Raw genomic sequence first — 18,905 nt, forward strand, 5'->3', positions numbered from 1 at the left:
GAATTTAATGAACTACGTGAATATGTGGTGTATCTTAAAGTTGCCAGTCAGTGTAGTTAATTGGGTTTTACAGATGTTGAGACCAATCTTTTTTTTAGCAATAACAAATAAAAAGGATAGGAAAGTCTGGGACAGTAGGTGTGTGGATCTTTTTGAGGCATCAGAAATAACTGTAAATATTTAGTATCATGAAGACAGGACAGTTTTTATTTGCACTGAGGATATACAACTCCAGCACAAAAGATAGCTTACAGTATCATAGGAAGTATAAAGAAGTAACTTTGCTATACAGTCACTAAAATACAGTGTCCAAATTATGTCTCTGAAAATTTATTTCCTATCAGAAACTGTTAACATTTAAGGTGTGATAATGCCTGTGTGATAATTCAAATATTTATTTCAATAAACTTCATCTGACCTTTACTCCTTATTATAGTACAATAGAGAAAACTTACAGTTTAGCCCTTAAAATTTAACCTACCTTAGTTTTTAAAGTAATTTGGACTGAGACTTTGTTTATATTAATTGACCCAAATTAGAAAGAAGGCGGAATGAGATTAAAGCCTTTATGATGTGATGCAAAGAATCAGATAGCTTTAGCCAACACAGACTGATTTGCAACATAAGAGAAGAGGCAGCCATGTTCTAAGGTCTTATTTTCTGGTGGTGGGGTGGTTGTTTTTGTAAACCAACTTTTCAGAGGGGATGTAGAGAAGCTGGTGTGTATACTTGGTTTCAGCCAGCAGTTAAGGATCAGGTATAAAAACTCCATGGTGAGAAGGCCTTTATGTACTTGGTTACTCCAAGCTGTCACCAGGTCAGGGCAAAGATAAAATATTCTCAAGCAGTAGCAGATCCAATAAGTGACATCATGAGCATGCCAGCAGCTGGCTAGGGACTGTAAAGAAGAGAGCATCCTTACACTTACAGGTTTTTTTTCTCAGGGTTGCAGATTTGTCACTAGGTATAAGTTGAAATAATCGTATGTGGATGTCAGAACAGTGCATCTAACTGCAGAATATGATCTATTTAACTTACTTCCAGCATCCGATGTTGTCATGGCAGCACTTTGTATATGTAGGAGTTAGATGAATGCTGCAAATTATATATTTTGGATATGTGGGATGGAATTTCTCTTCAATCAGAAAGGTGGTTTGGGAGTCTGAGAATAAACAAAGCTGAGGGCACTTTTTGACTGTGAAAAATCTGTTTTTTAATTAACCTAAATGCTTTAGCCTTTGGAGTTAGATGGTTTATACTTCAGGAGTTCTAAGATTTCCATTGGGTTCTGTTTTTTGTTGTTGTTGTTGTTGTTTTTTCCTGTAGTTGTTTGGTTTGTTACTTTGCTTTTAAAACACTATTGAGCAACAAGAATTTTCTTTGTTCTGTCAGTATGGAACAGAAGTAATTTTTTGAAATCTCTTTAGTTTCAGGATTATAGTTTTCCTGACAGCTGTAACTAGAGTGGTTTGTTTATGAAATAGAGACTACTTAGCTTTAGTTGTTTTATGAAAATGGCATTTTTTTGCATCTTATAGAACAGATGCCTGTGTGCCTGTCTATCTGCTTGTCTGTCTTGAGGAACAAAAACAGGAGTAGTTTTAAAGCCTTGTTGTATAGTGGCATTCTGAAATAGGTAACTTTTTGGCTAGGTTTATAAGACCCCACTTGAATATAAGTATCTTTGTTACTGTAATGAAGTTGAAATATCAAGTGAATGTTATGGAAAAGATAAAATATTGCATCAAGGCTGTTTTTCTAATGAATGATAATCAAAACTTTCCTCTTTGCTGACTTCACCATTCAAAAAATGATTAACAATATCAAAGTTTTTCTGAACTAAATACTTTAGCCCTGGGATTAACCATATTTCTGGATACATTATCTTATCCAAAGAAATGAAGGAAGCGATGCCAGTCACTTCATGAAATGGAAAATAATATTGTCCTGGAACAATTAATATTCTGTCAATGACGCTGCCAAAATGATCAGTTAAAGACTTGAGATAAAAGGAGCCAAGAAGTTGTATCTAATGAACAAAATGTTATTCAGATATAAAATTAATGTAGGTTCTTTAATCTCCAAATTTATTTCTCGAGTTTTTACAGGCTAATATAGTAAATGGGGATTCTACTATGGAACTTCTAAGCTGTAGCATGCCAGTCATGAATTTAAAACTTCTGGAGTACAGAACAAATTTGTGATTCTGTGGAAGTTCTACAGTAATAGATATAACAGATAGAAAGTCAAATAGAGTGATTTTGATTTTTATTATTGCTTTTTCTTAATCTTTCCATTTCATAGCTTTTGGTAATGAGGCTGCTGCATACAATGTAGGAAACAGTAATTTCTAACCCCAAAGTTAGAGTTTCTAACCCCAAACTAAGAATTTAGGCCCTTTACTATGTCTTTGTATCTGGTTCATTTTGATATTTATTGTCCTGATTTTATCTTAATTTCCTAATCCTTAATGATGTTGGACCTCAACATATGCATTTCCAGTAAATTTCTTTGTGACTTTGCTTTCCCTCTGGGAAAATTTTTTTTTCAAACTTACAATGATAAGGTATGTAACATCAGTTCCTATTCAATCAATGGATGTAGTGTATGTTCTCCTATATTATATATTGTACAGTACAGTTCTATGTTGTTAAATGTTTCTTGTAAGCTTTCTGTTTTATTTACTGAATGTATCTGATGAGTTTGGCCTGATGTTATAGGAATGCTCAGCAATAAGCTGCAAGTAGTTTATTTATGAGTTAAAGCAGCATCAGGCAAACTTGAAGCAGAAAACCTACTATTTAGCTATTTTTGTTTCAGTGTGGTGTCTATCTAAGGCTAGAAACAATATCTGGTGAATAATTAATATTCAATCTATATATAGTGAAATAATTTTTCTGTTGGGATTCTAATAGACATTGAGTGCTAATGAATAAATTATTTGGCATAACAATATAATGGGACTTTTAGTTCTTTGTGTTTTACAGGCTTTTACAGTCTTCTAATGTGAGGAGATCATGCTGAATGTTACTATCAGCCTGTTGTTTAATAATGTTTAAATTCATATTTGGAAGAGTTAGTATTTGCAAATTTCTTCCTAATCCTGAATTGTATCTGTGGCTGTCATTTTTTCAAGGTACTTAATGGAGCAGAGGGTGGATTTTTTTTGTTTTATTTTTTAAATCAATTTATATGTGCCCAGAGGATTTTGGATGCTCCTTCTCTGGAATTATTCAAGGCTAGGTTGGATGGGGGCCCTGGGCACCCCAATCGACTGGGGGTCAACCAACCCGTGGCAGAGCGGTTGGAACAGGATGATCTTTTAAGGTTCTTTCTAACCAAGCCATCCTATGATTCTGTGACTTCTTAACGTGAGCAAGGGGAAGAAAAATGCATTTTCAGTATGGGTACTAGCTTGAAACTGTGTGTGATCCAGAAATTATTTTCACAGTATCAGCTATGTTGAAGCTGGGCTGAAGCTAAAAGTTCTTCTTAAATAATGTGTTGCTGGCTGAAAGTGGAAACAATAAATACCGATTCATCTGCAGTAGCACTTAGCTGAATTTATATGATTGATGTTACAAGTCCCATAACTCAAACAATGTGATGACTCTCCATTTTGTTAATAAAGCAGTCCTTGACAAAGCGTGTTGGAATTAGTTCCTCCTTAAACAGTCTGTGTGCTGAGCAGTGAGAGCACTGAGATATGAATGTGACTTTTACCATAAAAAAGGTCAAGATTAGGAAAATAATGTGTTACCATTGATTACCTGATCCCAAATTAAATGTGCCATATTGAATCAGAATCACAGAATGGCTTGGGTTGAAAGGGACCTTAAGGGTTATGAAGTTCCAAACCCCCTGCATAGGCAGGGTTGCCAACCAGTGGATAAAGCACCAGATCAGGCTGACCAGGGCCCCATCCAACCTGGTTTTGAATGCCTCCGAGGTTGGGGCATCCACAAATTCTCTGGGTTGCCTGTGCCAGCACATCACCACTCTCTTGGTGGAAAACTTCTCCCAGACATCTAACATAAGTCTTCCCTCTTTAGAAGTTGTTTCAAGATGTATGATTTGTAGTATGGAAATAAAGAATTGAGATCATATGAGGAAGAGGCTGAAAGGCTGGCTGCAAAGAATGTCAACAATATGCCACTTAATTGCTTTTATATAATTTAAGTTTTTTCTTCATTTAACGTGCACAGACAATTAGGGTTGTCTTTATAAGAAATGAAAATCAGAGGCCTTCAGTGAGGAAGTCTCTAGTTTATTCAAACCAGCAAAAATAAAACAAACTAATCTTTTAAATTAATTACATGATATTTGTAGGGATATGAAGAGGAAAAAAAGTCCTTTACCTTTATTTGAATTGCTTTTTATTGTCTTTTTTTTTTTTTTCAAGCTGCTTCTTTTTCTGTACTGGAGACATAATTCGATCTATATCCTCAAAACCTTAAAAGGCCAACATAGTTTTTTAAAGATTGCTACTATTCTGTGTAATGGGAAACTATTTTTTTAAAAATGATTTTGCTGAACTCACTATTTGAATTAGCCTCAATAAAAGATGAAGTTGATTGGGGATTTTCTTTCATCTCTTAAGCAACTTTGATTCATATTTAATGGTGGACTTTGCCACAATTTTGATTTTCTTTCATGTTAATTCCTTACTCAAATATATATTCAAATGAAGGATTCATTTCTTTTTCTTGAGAAATACCTTTGAAAATGGTAGGAAAATTGACTTAGTGTGGTCATATCTGTAACTTTGATTCATATAATGTCTAAGAAATTTCCTATTTAATACTTAGTTCAGCCATATTGCAAGCTCTGTAAACAAGTGCGCAAGTAAAATTCTAAAAATGAGCTGGACTGTAAAGCAATTCAGCTGGACTTTGTGACTCTGGACATCCAATAAAGCTAACACACCTATAATGATTTCCTAGTTGTGCAAATATCCTGCAGGAAGCATTCTCAACTGGATTTTAAAATATTGAGGCAGTTATATTGTGGTAGTTTTTATTGAGTAAGGCTTTTTTCCTAGCGCAACTACCAAGTGTGTGCTTGCATGCAGTTTGGAATGATTTCTTTGTACAAATTTCTTTGTACTTAAAATCCTGGTGAATAACAATCTGTGGCTGCTAAAGGAGATGTAGATTATTTACCTATAGAATCAGGAGATTATAAAGGGTGGAGAAGAGACAACTTAAGCAAAATAAATAAATAAATAAATGCAGAACATGGTGTAAAAATGGTCATGCTGAGTTGAATATATAATAACATTATCTAGTCCTTTACACAGATCATGAAATTGGTCCTTGATACTTAGATCTCAAAAATTTTGAATTTGCATTAAATTAAACTGAAAACACTCTCTCGTACTGAGAACGATAGCAATCTTGTAAATAGTTTATGCAGATTCTGTCCTTACCAAGTACAATATAACATGGAAATTAAGGCTAGGATTTGTAAAGCCTTTTAGAGTAATCTTTTTTTGGGGGGTTGTGGGGGGTTTATTCTCCCCAGCTAAATGAAGAGTTACTGCTTCATCTCACTTAAAGACACTATCTGAATTTGATGCTATTTGATCTGCTTTTTAATACAAAATTGCAAGTTCTTAAAAATTCCTTTTATATTTTCAGACTTCATTGGCTGTTTGAGAAGTTGGGAGCTGTTATTCTGCACAGTACAAACCTCTTGAAAATGCAAAGTGCAACAATTTAGAGCTGGCTAGGTTAGCTACTGTATGGTTAATAGATGAGTTCATTTATACTTGAATTTCACATTTCTAGAAGCCAGGTCTACCACTGTGGTGAAAGAGATACATAATCATCAAATTGTCTGTATCTCTGGTGGAAAATGTAGTTTTCTGATGGCTGGCCCTATGGACTTAATTCTGTGCCTTATCCTTTTTTGTCGGAATGACTCAGGTGCCTAAAATGCCACCTGTAAAATCCTGCAAGCACGGAGTAGTTAGTTTTTCTCCTCACCTGTTCCTGCATCTAGAATTATCATCCTCCTGCACAGACTTCGTTCCTGTAGAAATTCTCTCCACTATGAGCAGTCCACAGAACCTCAATAAGCACAGATGAATGTTCCCTGTGACCTGAGCTCCTGTACTTGACTTGTAACACAAGTGTTCTTATTGTACCTGCCACTTCATGCAGGGTTTTTCATCTTGGGCATTTGCGTAAATGTCAAAATGCCATTCCAACCCTATTTATGGTGAAAATGTTTTGTCATCATTTGAGAAATAATGTGAATTTATTTTTTGCTTGTTTTTTTTTCTTTTTATGGTGACAGCAGGAAGACTACTTCTTTTGTAAACTTTTCAGTCTCTAACAATTACAGGTAGTTACAGGGTGGGTGTTACCTATTCTGATCCAACTCTGCAGACCCAGGCATAGTTTGATCTATTCCAAATAATTCTCTAATAAGGGAGGGAGGGAGAGTAGGAGGGAGGTAAAGTTTTAAAAGTTCTGTGTGAATCTCACAAAAGGGGTGAATACTGGTTTAGGTAAAAGGTAGTAATGTGAAATTGTGTGATTCATCAGTGTTAGATTTGAGATTTTTTTTCTTTAAATTGGAAACTGTAAAAGAATTTCCAGGGCTGGTTATGAAGACTTAAACGCTTTACCTACAAAATGAATGAAATGCAATTCAGTCTCGATGTTCATTACTTAGATTCATTTGAATCTACCAAGACAGGAGCCAATTAGCATTACAGATGATACAAGCAAATGAGAGCACCGAAGTGTTCCATGTTCATCAATGAAACATTCTGACTTCGTAATGATCTCCTGTCACTCCTAGTGATGGTGTGACTTCACAGGCAGTTTTATACAGGTGGGAAGCTCTCTGATTCTGTTATAATCTCCCTGAAATCTCTAGCTTTCAGGTTTCTTGGCATTAATGGACTCATAAGTATGTCTAGGAATGGAAAAGTTTCAGAAAGTTTGCAGGTGGCTCATTATAACATTATTATAATGATTTCTGATAGTATGAATAAAAGAGCTCTGCTTTTTCAAGATCAGAAATAATTGGTCATTTAAGCTTTAAGCGTTTAAGTGTCTTACTACTAAATATATAAAACTCCAATTTTCTGCTTATTTTCTTTTAAAGACCTTCAAACGATCAATTATTATTTCTGTATTGAATAATTTCTACCTCTTCCTAATGATGTTAGGGATGGACAACTGGGTTACCTTTTATGCTACTAGGCTACTTCTATCCTTTGTTAAAAGTCCATTTTTACTTAACGTAGCTTAGAGTGACATTCTCATTAAGTACTTCCATTCCAGTTATATCTTGTTGGCATTGTTATGGCTTTTCTGTAGGGATGTAGAAGCACAATCGTTGTGTTTTGTGAATGAGCAGCTGCTCAAAACACTGCCACAGATCATCTTGTTATCATCTGTTACAAGGTGACTTCTATTTTGTTAATGCGCACAATATAATTTAGATGGTGGTGTATTTTGATGTTTCGAGGAGCCTTGTGATACCTTGTGGAAAGCTTGTGCTACCTAACCTTATGTATCAGTATTCTTACGTTTTGTTGTTGTTTGCTTTTGTTATTGAAGCTGAGTTATTTAATTTTTCTCTTTCCCACTGTTTAATTATCGCTATTTCTACAGTATAAACCCTGAAGTGGATTGTTTTTTCAGTGATAGAATGAGGACATAAGTAGAAAATGGAACAGACTTGGGCTTTTTTGTCTATGGACTTATAATAAACGGTCATATTTTTGCTATGAAGCTGTCTATCTGGAGTTTAAAATGATACGATAAGAACCTGTAGCGCTTAATTTTCTTTCAACTGTTAAATGGAAATCTGAGCATGGGGAGTATCTGTCGAAGGGGCATTGTATGAAGCACTTATCAGCAGAGCACCTACAGATTCAGCAACTGATAGAATGTTATCTGACAACTTAAAATCCTGAGACCAAATAAAATTCTAACTTTAGATTCTTATTCCTGTGTGCTGCTTGAGCAGTCTTTGTTAAATTGTTCTGCACATAATTCAGTGTTCATCCTTTTAATTTTGAAGGCTTGTTGCCAAAGAATTACTCATGCAGTTAAAGGAAAAAAGGAATTGGGCGTAGTTCTTAAGGAAGTTCTTAAGGAAGCTACATAATTGTACTTGCCTTTCCAGGCTTTTCAACAAATGAAAAAGAGCATAATTTAAAAAAAAATACTTTTTCTAAAATAGAACCTTTTCAAATGACTTCTCATATGTACTACTGTGATTTCTAATGACTTGTAGTAAGGTTAATACATTGCTTTCACTCTGTTTTAGCTGTTTTTATATTTAAGTATCTTTCTTACCGTATATTACGTAGTGAATTTTTGGCCTTGATTGGTCATGTTTAGCATTTTAGGTGGAAATAATGTATCAGAGTTGGAAAGCAAATTTGTTTAAGAGAACTATAGCAATTGGTGTTTATTATAATTACTGTGATTTCAAAGTATATGCAATGAGCAAAGCACCATAATGAAACCATTCCTTACAAAAACTGGAAGATGCTCACTGAGGACCGTACTTCTCCTAATAATGAAGCACCCATCACTGGACAACCATTTTTGCTGTAATTGAAAGTTCATTGGTACTGTTTTGATTATCCTAGTATGACAAGGTATCTTAAATTTCGCTATTCCACTTAGTTTAATTACTCTTTATGTATTTGTGGCTGACTTCCTAATTAATATTTTTAGAACTATGCAGTATGCAGTCAGAAGTAAATTTCAGTGAACAATGCTCAAAATACTTGTTTTCTCTCTTAGAGGGCTATGGCTGTTATTTATATCCAATAAAGGTTGAAGATCTCCATGTTCTGTCTGAGGACCGGATTATGGTTAGCATTGAAGGCTACTAAGGCGGAGCACTGTCTAACCTTTAAAAATTCTCTGCTGCAGTTTAACCCATTGCTATCTATAAATTGCAATGTATAAGTATCTCCTTTCTGTAGCAGCAGCCTGTTGTGTATTTAGACAGTTATATACTTTTCTTGACTTCTCTTTCTTGTGAAACAATCCCAATTAGCTCAGTCATTTTCTTTAGGTTGCTCTTCCCAGATCTCTGTAGCTTTCTAACTAGAATAAGAGAAAACATACTTGGAATATCAATCTGATGTCTCAACACACTCGACAAGTATACATTAGAATACAATTGATGCTAGAAATATGAAATGAATGTGCAATTATTAAATACCATTGGCTTCATTGAGTTTAAATTATTCTTAGAGGGAACCTGCAGCATATCAACAGAGGTACTTACTGAGGGAAAAGTAACAAAATAAAGGAAATGGTTTCTTTCCATTAAGCATCTTGGAAGAGTTAAAATATTTGAAATAGTGTGGAAGCATTAAGTAGCATAAAGACAGAACTTACATTTTAATGGGAGTATTTAACTCACATCTCTTGTTTCTGTTTAAAAAAGATGATTGAAAAAAGACTCTCAGTCAGAAAGACAAAGCTTAAAACATTCCTGAAGCCTCCTCATTTCTTGTGAATTTCTTGTTTAAAAAAAAAATAATAAAAAACAAAGAAACAAAAAGAACAACAGGTAGAAGCAAGGTATGAAACCACCTTGGGGAAAAAAGAAAACTAATCGATGATGCATATAGATGAAGATGAAATAAAAATGCAAGACAGAAAATGCCATGTTGGCTGAGATTAGATATTGCTTTCAAAAGCTTCATAAAATTGAAGCCATTAGCTTATATTTGCATTTAAACAGTTATAAAATTGTAAATTATTCTCTGACAGGTAACTTTCCACGTTGTAGGAAAATGTCTCATTTTGAACTGAATGTTTGAAGAAACCTTTAAAAAAAAAAACAACAATAACAAGAAAAAAGAGTAATAAAGCTGCAGGGATACGTGGGCATTTGTATCAGAGACTATGTTTGCAATTGGAAGGCAGCCATTTTTTCTCAGAAATTTACCATCAGGAGTTTTGTAACATTAGTTCTACTAACATATTGCTGCTTCTCTTCATAGAATCTGAGTTTCTTTCATTTGTTAGGTGTTTTCCAGTGATTGCTATTTACTGAGAATTCAAAATTACAGAGAAATGGTTACTAGTGCACGCTCTGATGAAAAATCTTTTTTTTTTCTTCTTCTGAGAACAGGGGACAAATGAAAACTTTCAGCATTTGCTTTTGCGAACATGATGGGGCTTTTAAATTACCGTTTAAGTGACGTGTACTGCTAGAGAACTTTTTTCAGGGACTGTAAGAGCAATGGCACTGCCAGCACTGATGACGTGAGGCAAGATAGACCTGTGACAGCTGTAGAGTGAAGAATTTTTTCAAGTAGGATATGCTTTTTTGAGTTGTCCAGTGTGGTTTGGAAAAGGGGTCAATTTCTACAGTCTAAGTACACCATAGGTACAGAATGCAACATTGGTACACTGTTCATCATTGAACCTGCAAATATAGTAATACACTGCAATTTTCTCTCCTACAGATAGGTCAGCAAGGACAAGTGCCAAATACTGGAAGAGAGGGAGTCATTTTGTCAGGTAAGGAGAAAGAAGAACATTTGAGCTTTATGAAGATAAGAATGATAATTGTAGTTTATTGCACTGAGAGAGCCTGAAAAAGTCTATTTTACCACTTCTGGTGCCAGAAAAATACTGATCAAATTATCTTTATCTCAATAAACAGTGAAACAGTCATATGTTAACTATTGTCTACTGAAATATCTTTTTTGCTAATGATTGGAGTAATATCACACAAGATAACTAATAAAGTAGTGAGTTATATTCCTATTGAAAAAAAAGTGTTATAGTCTTTTTCCACTTCTCAAAAGCTCACACTGAACACATGATCTGAACTATTACATCTGATTTCAAATTAAGAAATACTACACAAAACCAGTAAGTATTAAAATATGAATCTTAAAGTCAAATTTTGATATGTTAGAAACTTTAGAGCTGATGGATGTATTCAACTGAAATATCAACACTTCAGCAGCAAATATCAGTCAGAAGTTGAATTGTTTCAGAAACTATAAACATAATAAAAATCCTTGTGATGAAAAGTTAATTTGATGAAACTCATACAACATGCACAGAATGGAAAAGCATGAATAATCCTATATTACTGCTCGAAAAGAACTGATTTTATTTTTTTTCCCCAAGCAAAGAGAGGCTATGTTTTCCTATGGGAGTGACAACACAAAATAAAAACCCAGAAGAATATCAAGGTCACTGTAACTGAAGTTTCTTATAAGTAATAAAAATGCCACCAAACTGGAAGTATTTCGAAGGGCCTTTTTTTAAGACTGTATTTGTTCTTGTGGCAATACAAGAGTTGCTTAACAGCTGGGGTGGGGTATTTTGGAAAAGTGTCAGTTTATGACTGCAAGTTACTGGGATTTATACTTCAGTCTGACAAGGAAGCCACTTGGGGCTCATGGAAAGCTCCACGGTCTCAGATGAGGAAGAGGATTAATTTCAATGCTGACATTTTAACCGAATTTGAATCTTTTTGGTTATTACGGTAAATAAGCATTTTGACCTATTTTAGGGGAAGAAAGATATGTAACGATTTCCAGAAAACATCAATGAAAGAAGGTGACTACTTACTGAAGAAATACTGAAGTTGTGTTTGTAATTCAAAGAATGAAGCTTTCCCTCCCAGTGTGGGGCACTTAAGTGTGGAAAATACAGTCGTAGCAGAAGCATACTTTAGCACAAAGGTGCAAAACAGTTTCACTTCTTTAGATAATCCTCCATGCAATTGTGAGTTTTGTGCAGTAAGTAGGAGTAATATAATAAAACCTTTTCTTAGCAGCACAAGATTAGTGAATGAAGCAGATTCATTGCAAACAATTTAGTTCTCCTTAAATACATTAGCACCAATTGTTGATGTACTGCTGCAGTCCATCCAGATGGCTGAAGCAGGCTTAATTTTTTTTTATTATTTTTTTTTTTAAGAAATTGTGCCAAGATTTCCATAAAGTAAATTAAATCCTGGAGATGTTCCATAAGACAATCAAAGTTTGGCTATGTGACCATCAGCAACAATAGTGGTGAGTATAGAGTGAGTTAATATAGTACAAATGATATCCCTTTATTTACAGGGTGGGAAGAGAATGTTTGCTTGAAAATAGTCTTGTTCTGTAGATTCTAAAAACAAACCAAAAAAACACTTCTAGTGGTTTAGTATACATCATGTATGTTCCTTGAACTCACATTCTGGCTTCATTTCATCCAAATGGAATCCAGGTTAATAACACTGAGATCATATCAAGATGTGAACCGTTGTGTATTCTGTAGTGGGAATGATGAAGGAGGCATGCTCCTTGTCATCAAGATGGAAACATGGACACAATAGTAAACACAACATGCTGATATCTGTGGTGCCCTAGACAGCTCCTTCCATGGTTAAAAGCATCTGTAGAAAATGCAGTTAAGTTATGCCAGTACAAATCTGTGTCAACAATTTGGATATTTAACACTAGATGATAGCCAGTTGTTTTAAAATGCTGAACCTGTTGTTATATCAGTTTAAGTAAAAGCATTGCTTGTGCTGGATATGCTTGTTTTGATTGAAAAACAAGTAATATTGACAAGTGATCTTCCTTAAGCACTGTTTAATCTAGCTCTGAGGGGTATTTGTGCACAGATAATTCACATTTCTGAAACCATTCCAGTGAATCAAGTCTCCATGCTTAGTAGCTATTTTTGTTAGTATATTTAGCTTTTGTGAGGTTAATTCCTTTTTTATTGGAAGAAGGCTTCTTAATGGGTCCTGTAGAACTCTATGGAGGTGATCTGGCCATAGATGCTTAAGGATATTTTAATACAAAAAAATGCTTTTTTTCTTTTTTTTAACAACTTTACATGTTTGGTAAGGTTTGTCCTTCTTGGAACAGTGTGGAGGTTTCTCAAATAGAGTTTTGCAATAATACCAGAGGAAGAATGTGCTCTCTGGTGATATGGATGCATTTCATATTCTGATACTCATTTGTACTGGAGAAACCCTTAAGGAAAGTAATTTGTTCAAGTAGAGCATATTGGACTAGTTTTAGTAAGTATAAAACGTATTAATCACCTTGATTTCTGTTGATTATGTAGATGATAATTACTCCTTTGCTGGTTATACTATATATATATTTAAAAAAACAACCCCACAACCAAACAACTTGTCTTTGCATGACATACTCAGTCCTGTCTGCTGTGTAGAATCCTGTATTGAAAACAAAGCTTGAAACATTTATCTCTTGGAAACAGAAAGCTTTCCTTTGATGTGGTTGTTTTCATTAACATCACAAAATACAGCTATAGCATGATCATATTTTAGTGATACTGCTTTTTACTCAAGTAATGCTGTATATTCAACTGAATGTTAAACTCTAATAGTCTAGGCAGCAGTCAAATTTTCATCCCTCTCCATCTCTTACCCTCTTTGGTTAGCTCACTCATGGCTGACATGTTGGTTTGGTATTTCAAAAAGTAAAACTGGAATTCTGTGCAAAACTACAATGAAGTAGAATGGAATTAACAATTCAGGTCTGTTTTTAGAAAAACTTTATTAATTTTGAAGAAGAATGATTATCATCATCTAAAGATTGCAGCATGACATTTGAAGTTGCTGCATTTTCAGTACAAAAATATATTTTGTTTCAATACACTTAATGCATTATGGTATGCACAGAAGGTAGAAACTGCTCCTTTTAATCTGCTTCTATTAACTCAATACTGAGAATACAGAATCTAACTGTAAGGACTTATTTGCTTACTAAACAAGAGATTTTTACTCAAGATAAGAGCCTCAGCTTAGACTGCAAAGAACTTGTCAGTATTGATTGCATTAAGAGATTTCTACCCTAGGTAAACCTAACTGAAAATGAGGATGTGAGAGATTATTACCTCAGCCATGTGGGTTTTCTGTAGAAATTTCACACATGATGGATTAGATTCAATTCTGAGGGGCTGGAAAAACTAGTAAGTTTGCTAACACCAACAATCTTGTTGACAGCAAGTTGGGGGAGGAGAACTGGATAAGCACTGACACTGCCACCTCATTAGGTGCCTGATAGTGTGCTGGGGGACAGGGTCACAGGAACATGTGTGGTGCTGGGGGGCAGGGAGGGATGCAAGTGAAGAAGTGAAAGTAATTAGGAGGTTGAGCAGTTGCTTTGAAGACTGCGGATTTTATTGCCATTTGCATACATTTGACTTCTGTCATTTCAGAATATAAACAGAATATGATTATAGAGAATTGGAGTGTGTTCCTATTGTGGGGCACGGAGCAAGGTCAAAAAGCAGAGTGATTTGAATTGTGCAAATTATACAATAATTTTGAGAAATGCATCATGACAGAACTATCAAAAAACAATAATTGAAGAAAAGAGACCAGGGAAAAGGTCATAACTGTATTCTTAACTGTATGAAGTTGTCAAACAGTAGAATAACTTAATTTTAATGAAGCAATAAGACTTCACAGAGGGTGATGAACAGGCAAGTAAATAATGTCATTTTAATAAGGTTCTAAAGGTTGCAGAGCTTGTTGTAAAGCTTGATTTTGCTCATCACTTTATAGGACATAATGTGTTAGTAATAATGTCATGTCCTGGAATATACTAATGATGTAATGAAATTACAGAATAGGAATTCTATCCTATACAAAAGCAGCTGTGATACCTAAATTTTGTATCTCTTGCCTACAATGTGATTTAGAAAAAAAACAAAGGCAAAACGGACATTGAACTGTAAATTGAAGGAACAGCACACCGTAGGTTTTTACTCAGAGGCAGAATGCGGTCCTCTATTCAGCATGTTGAGGTTCTATCAGAATACTGTGTTGTTTAAGGTGAGGAGAGGCCTTCAAGATTTGAAGTTTTTTCCAAGTAGGATGATGATGTGAAAGGAAAACTGCATGAAACATTAGTAAACAGGTATGTTTGTTTCTTTAACTTACATTTTCTGCCAGTGCTTGGAATATGATTATGTATGTACAATGCCATGTTTCCATACTAACATGTGCATTATTCTGGCTTTGATTCTCTGTATAGAAGAATAAACTTGAGTCTAAATTAAAACTCTTTCACCTTCTAATTGTCCACATTTTTGGCATAGGCAGCATTTTAGCTTTTATCTGCTATCAAGAACATTTGTTCTTGCTGTGCCTTCGAATACTACAGTATACTTTCACATGAAAATGCTTTTTATTTTGATGAGCGATTCAGGTGATTAATATTTTCTGCAGCATGTATGTCCTTCATTTGGTGTGTAGAAGGAAGGGTTGTTTATGCACTTTATTTGCATGTTGAAGAATAAAAAAGAGAAAAGACATTTTTATAGGAGCATACATTAGAAAAGCTTCATAATATGTTAGTCTGGAGTTTAATCAAATGTCGTCTATCAGTTTGGAGGGATGAGAACTGGAAAAGGAGACACAGGAAATATATTTTTGCTCCTAATTTTCCCCCTCAAAAGTAGAGGAGAAAAAAACCCAACATCCATGTAAAATGTTGGAAAAATCAATGTGATAGAGAACTGTTGGATCTTCAATACTAAATTTTTTAAATCCAAATGGTTGCAGCTGTACTGAGAGGAAACAAATGTTTTGCTGTCTTTGCTGCCAGATAGAAGATTATATCTGGAACCAGAAGACTAATGAGAAAAAATACAGTTCAGAAACATAATGATTGCAAAGCTTCAGGCATAAGAAAGGAAACCTGAAGTTTGCTTTCCTTACAAAGCATATTGGGCTCTAAAAATTTCAGTTGTTTTTTTTTTAATAGAATGTTAATTCATATATAATATTGTTTCTTGATTATTCAATTTTTTGCTATGGCAGTGATCCCAATCTCCATGCTTTTTGCTGGCTATAATTTATCTGTTTAAAGTGTTAACCATCTGCTTAGAAAATCATTCACTCAGACTGGGCAGTGGAGTAGGCAGGTTGGGAGTGCTGACCATTGTGGTAGGGATAGCAGGTGCAGCACCTCTGATGCAATTCCGTATGTTTAATGCTGGTGAACAACATTTTTTTTATAGAGATATGAAAGTGAATTTTTACTGAGGCACTGCCGTGCAACAGCCCCAGATGGGGCATGAGAGTCTGAATTATATGAGGATTTTGGTAGCTCAAATACTGTGCTCTTCATTAACAGGCTTTCTCTCTACCACAGCTTGCAGGATTATCAGCAAACCTATTTGGCTGAAATTGTAGATTTTGGCAAATTCCAAGATGAAATTACTGAAGTTCACTAACTGGGCAGAAGTATCAGTATTTGGTCTTTGTGAGAGCAGTGACGGGCATATTGGTATAGGTGAGAATTCAAGCTTTAGAATCCTGCTGGAAATTTCTAAAATAAAATTGAGGTCTGTTTCATGCAGTAGTTGCCACATTCAGAAGACTTCACTTACGTGCTCTCAGATGATTTAAATGTCACAGGATGCGCAGAAACCTGGAGCTACAGAATTGGCTTTTTAGGTAAATCTGTAAGAGGTCTGTAAGGTGAATGCATAGACCTGACATTTAGATGGACAGATAGTGTGAATTAAGAAAAGTTTGCTGAGCACATAGAACAAGCAGTGTGGGCAGCCAGAAGAGAAGGAAGTTGGGTGTGGACTGTACAGAACAGAGAAATGTTGCTCTAGTCTGTCACCAAGGCAATTCTTGTAGATAAGAAGAAAACAATGAATATAAACAGAAAAAGGTTAGAAAAACATAATGGTAAAGGCCTCTAGTTCAGGCACTGGTTTCACTGCCTGTGTTCTTTATGCACTGTTACTGTGAGTTTAATTCTTCCATTAATAAATAGTTTGGCAGTAAAGTTTATCATGTTCTGGGTATATTTAGAGAAGATATTAGGGGTACTTTTTTTTTTTGAGAACAAGTGAATATCAGTAATTTCATGTACATATTAAAATTTAGGACTTTTTAACTATTAATCTACATTAAATAATTGTCCAGTTGATTAGTATTTTGCTTCTGAAATGAGTGCACCTGTATGCCTTCTATGGAAAGGTTATACTCTATTACAGCCTTACTGGCAATCCAAAATGTTATTCTATCTTCATTTTGATCTTTGTCTTCTGTCACTTTCTAACATATTTCAGAATTTCTTTGAAATAATTTGTAAATGTTCCAATTGTCTTCATTTTGGCTGTTTGGATCACTCAGGTCCAGGTAACTTGTAATATGTCAATACCTTCCCTACTTGATTGCTTCTTCTCTCTCCTGCCTGTTTTTGACCTTGACTTCTGTTGAATTATTTGGCTATCCAACATGGGCTTATGATGCCATTGAAAAGGGACATTTAACTGACGATGTCTTGAGTAGAGGAGACAGTTATTTCTGGTTGCTTTGACACTTAACCTGAAGTTTAAAAGGGGTTGGCATCAGTAAAAAAAAAAAAAAAAAAAGACATTATCTGCAAGTTAACAGGTTGCAACTTGCCAGCTGATGTCAGCTCCTCTCCACTGCAGTGATTTCAGTCAGTAGTATTCCTTTTGCATGGGGAACACACCTGGCTCAGACTTAGCTGAGTACCAGCAACCCTTCTATAACTGTAGTGGTGGTACCAAAGGTGATCACATCATTTGGTCACATTAATGGTTTTATTAGTTTTATTTTCAATGGCAAGTAGAATCTTTAGTTTCATTATGTGGAATTAATAGGTGCAGGTGGCAGGAAAAAAAAATCAGTACTGTATTAAGCTGCTTAGAAATAAAAACTGTACCATTAAATCTTGTTAAAACACAGTATCCATTTTTCATTTGTCTGTTCATTATTGAGATACAAAGAGAAGATTTATATTTTTTGGAGGTCTATAATTGTAGCTTAGTGTGGCATAGATGAATGGAAGCACTTTCTCAGTGCTTCTGTAAGAAACTAGTAAGATAAGTGAAGAACACCATGTGACGTAAAAGAAAAAGTAAACCTTTACAACATCAAACAAGGACTTAGTAATCTGATTCCTTTTTATGCTGTTGAATGAATCATAAAATATCTGTGCAATAAGCAGAAACTGATTTTATGGTATTCGACCACCTGATGTGAATATATATATTACAACTATATTAAAATATAGTTGAGTGACAATTGTGCAAGCACTGTTCTGAGTTACTGGAAGCTGGTAATATTTCTTGCAATATGGTAAAAGTTACTGTCACCTACTACAAACTGATCTGACAACTGACTCTGTGTTACTTATTACACTGGTAATATCTTTAACTTTCTATACATTTGAACTACTGTTGGAAGCACATCAGAAATTTGCTTTAGAGATCTGGAGTCCTGGTGGATAAAAGTTAATGCTACAAATTTCTGTTAGCTATAAGCAGAGGAGAATAAAACCTTGCCAATTCAGTATGTGTGAACAAGTTGAATCATATGTGACAGCATGTTTTTTAGGTGTGTTAGTTAAAACAAAGCAAAAACTATACTTCCCTTTATAGTAATGAATCCTATTTTATACCACATGTTGGATATCATGAAATGTTTATTTCCTGACATAAAATTGGATCGCCCAAAAGAAAAATGGCGAATAGAATTTGGAGACCTTTTAAAATCAGAATCTCTTCTGAGTTACAGGCATTGTGCTAGGTTTTCATTTTTGAGATAACTTCATACAGGATGATTCAGATGCAGAAAACCTGCAAGTAGAGAAGAATTGATTTTTATTCACTAATTATTCAGTAATATATTTCGTAGTGAATTGAATACTAATTAATGATCTATTATATGTTCACACTGGTTGGAACTTGCTGAATATTTTTAATTTTAAATATGTATCATTGGCCCTACTATTACGGAACCTTCAGGTAAACACAGTCATAAAAATGCAGGTGTGCTTTATTACATCAGCTAAACTACCATAGAAGTGCAGGTGTGTGTTACAGGTTTGTGAGGTGACAGTTGTATAGACTAAAACAAGCTATCTTTAT

The 18,905-nt window shown here is 34.6% G+C and overlaps 1 long non-coding RNA gene across 7 annotated transcripts in view; it reads left to right on the plus strand.

Moving 5' to 3' along the window:
* The window catches only part of LOC104912163, a 92,701-nt gene that overhangs the window by 32,998 nt on the left and 40,798 nt on the right, over positions 1 to 18,905 (plus strand). For 5 of the 7 annotated variants that reach the window (XR_004160635.1, XR_002117641.2, XR_002117646.1 and 2 more), the window contains exons 2-3: positions 10,463 to 10,517; positions 11,937 to 12,031. This is a non-coding gene — a long non-coding RNA (uncharacterized LOC104912163). Of the gene's footprint in view, positions 1 to 10,462; positions 10,518 to 11,936; positions 12,032 to 14,817; positions 14,903 to 18,905 lie in introns of all 7 variants that reach the window. The other 2 variants (XR_794434.3, XR_002117640.2) reach the window with 1 other exon arrangement.

Source organism: Meleagris gallopavo, chromosome 9 (genome assembly GCF_000146605.3).
Source record: "Meleagris gallopavo isolate NT-WF06-2002-E0010 breed Aviagen turkey brand Nicholas breeding stock chromosome 9, Turkey_5.1, whole genome shotgun sequence".
NCBI classification, from domain to species: domain Eukaryota; kingdom Metazoa; phylum Chordata; class Aves; order Galliformes; family Phasianidae; genus Meleagris; species Meleagris gallopavo.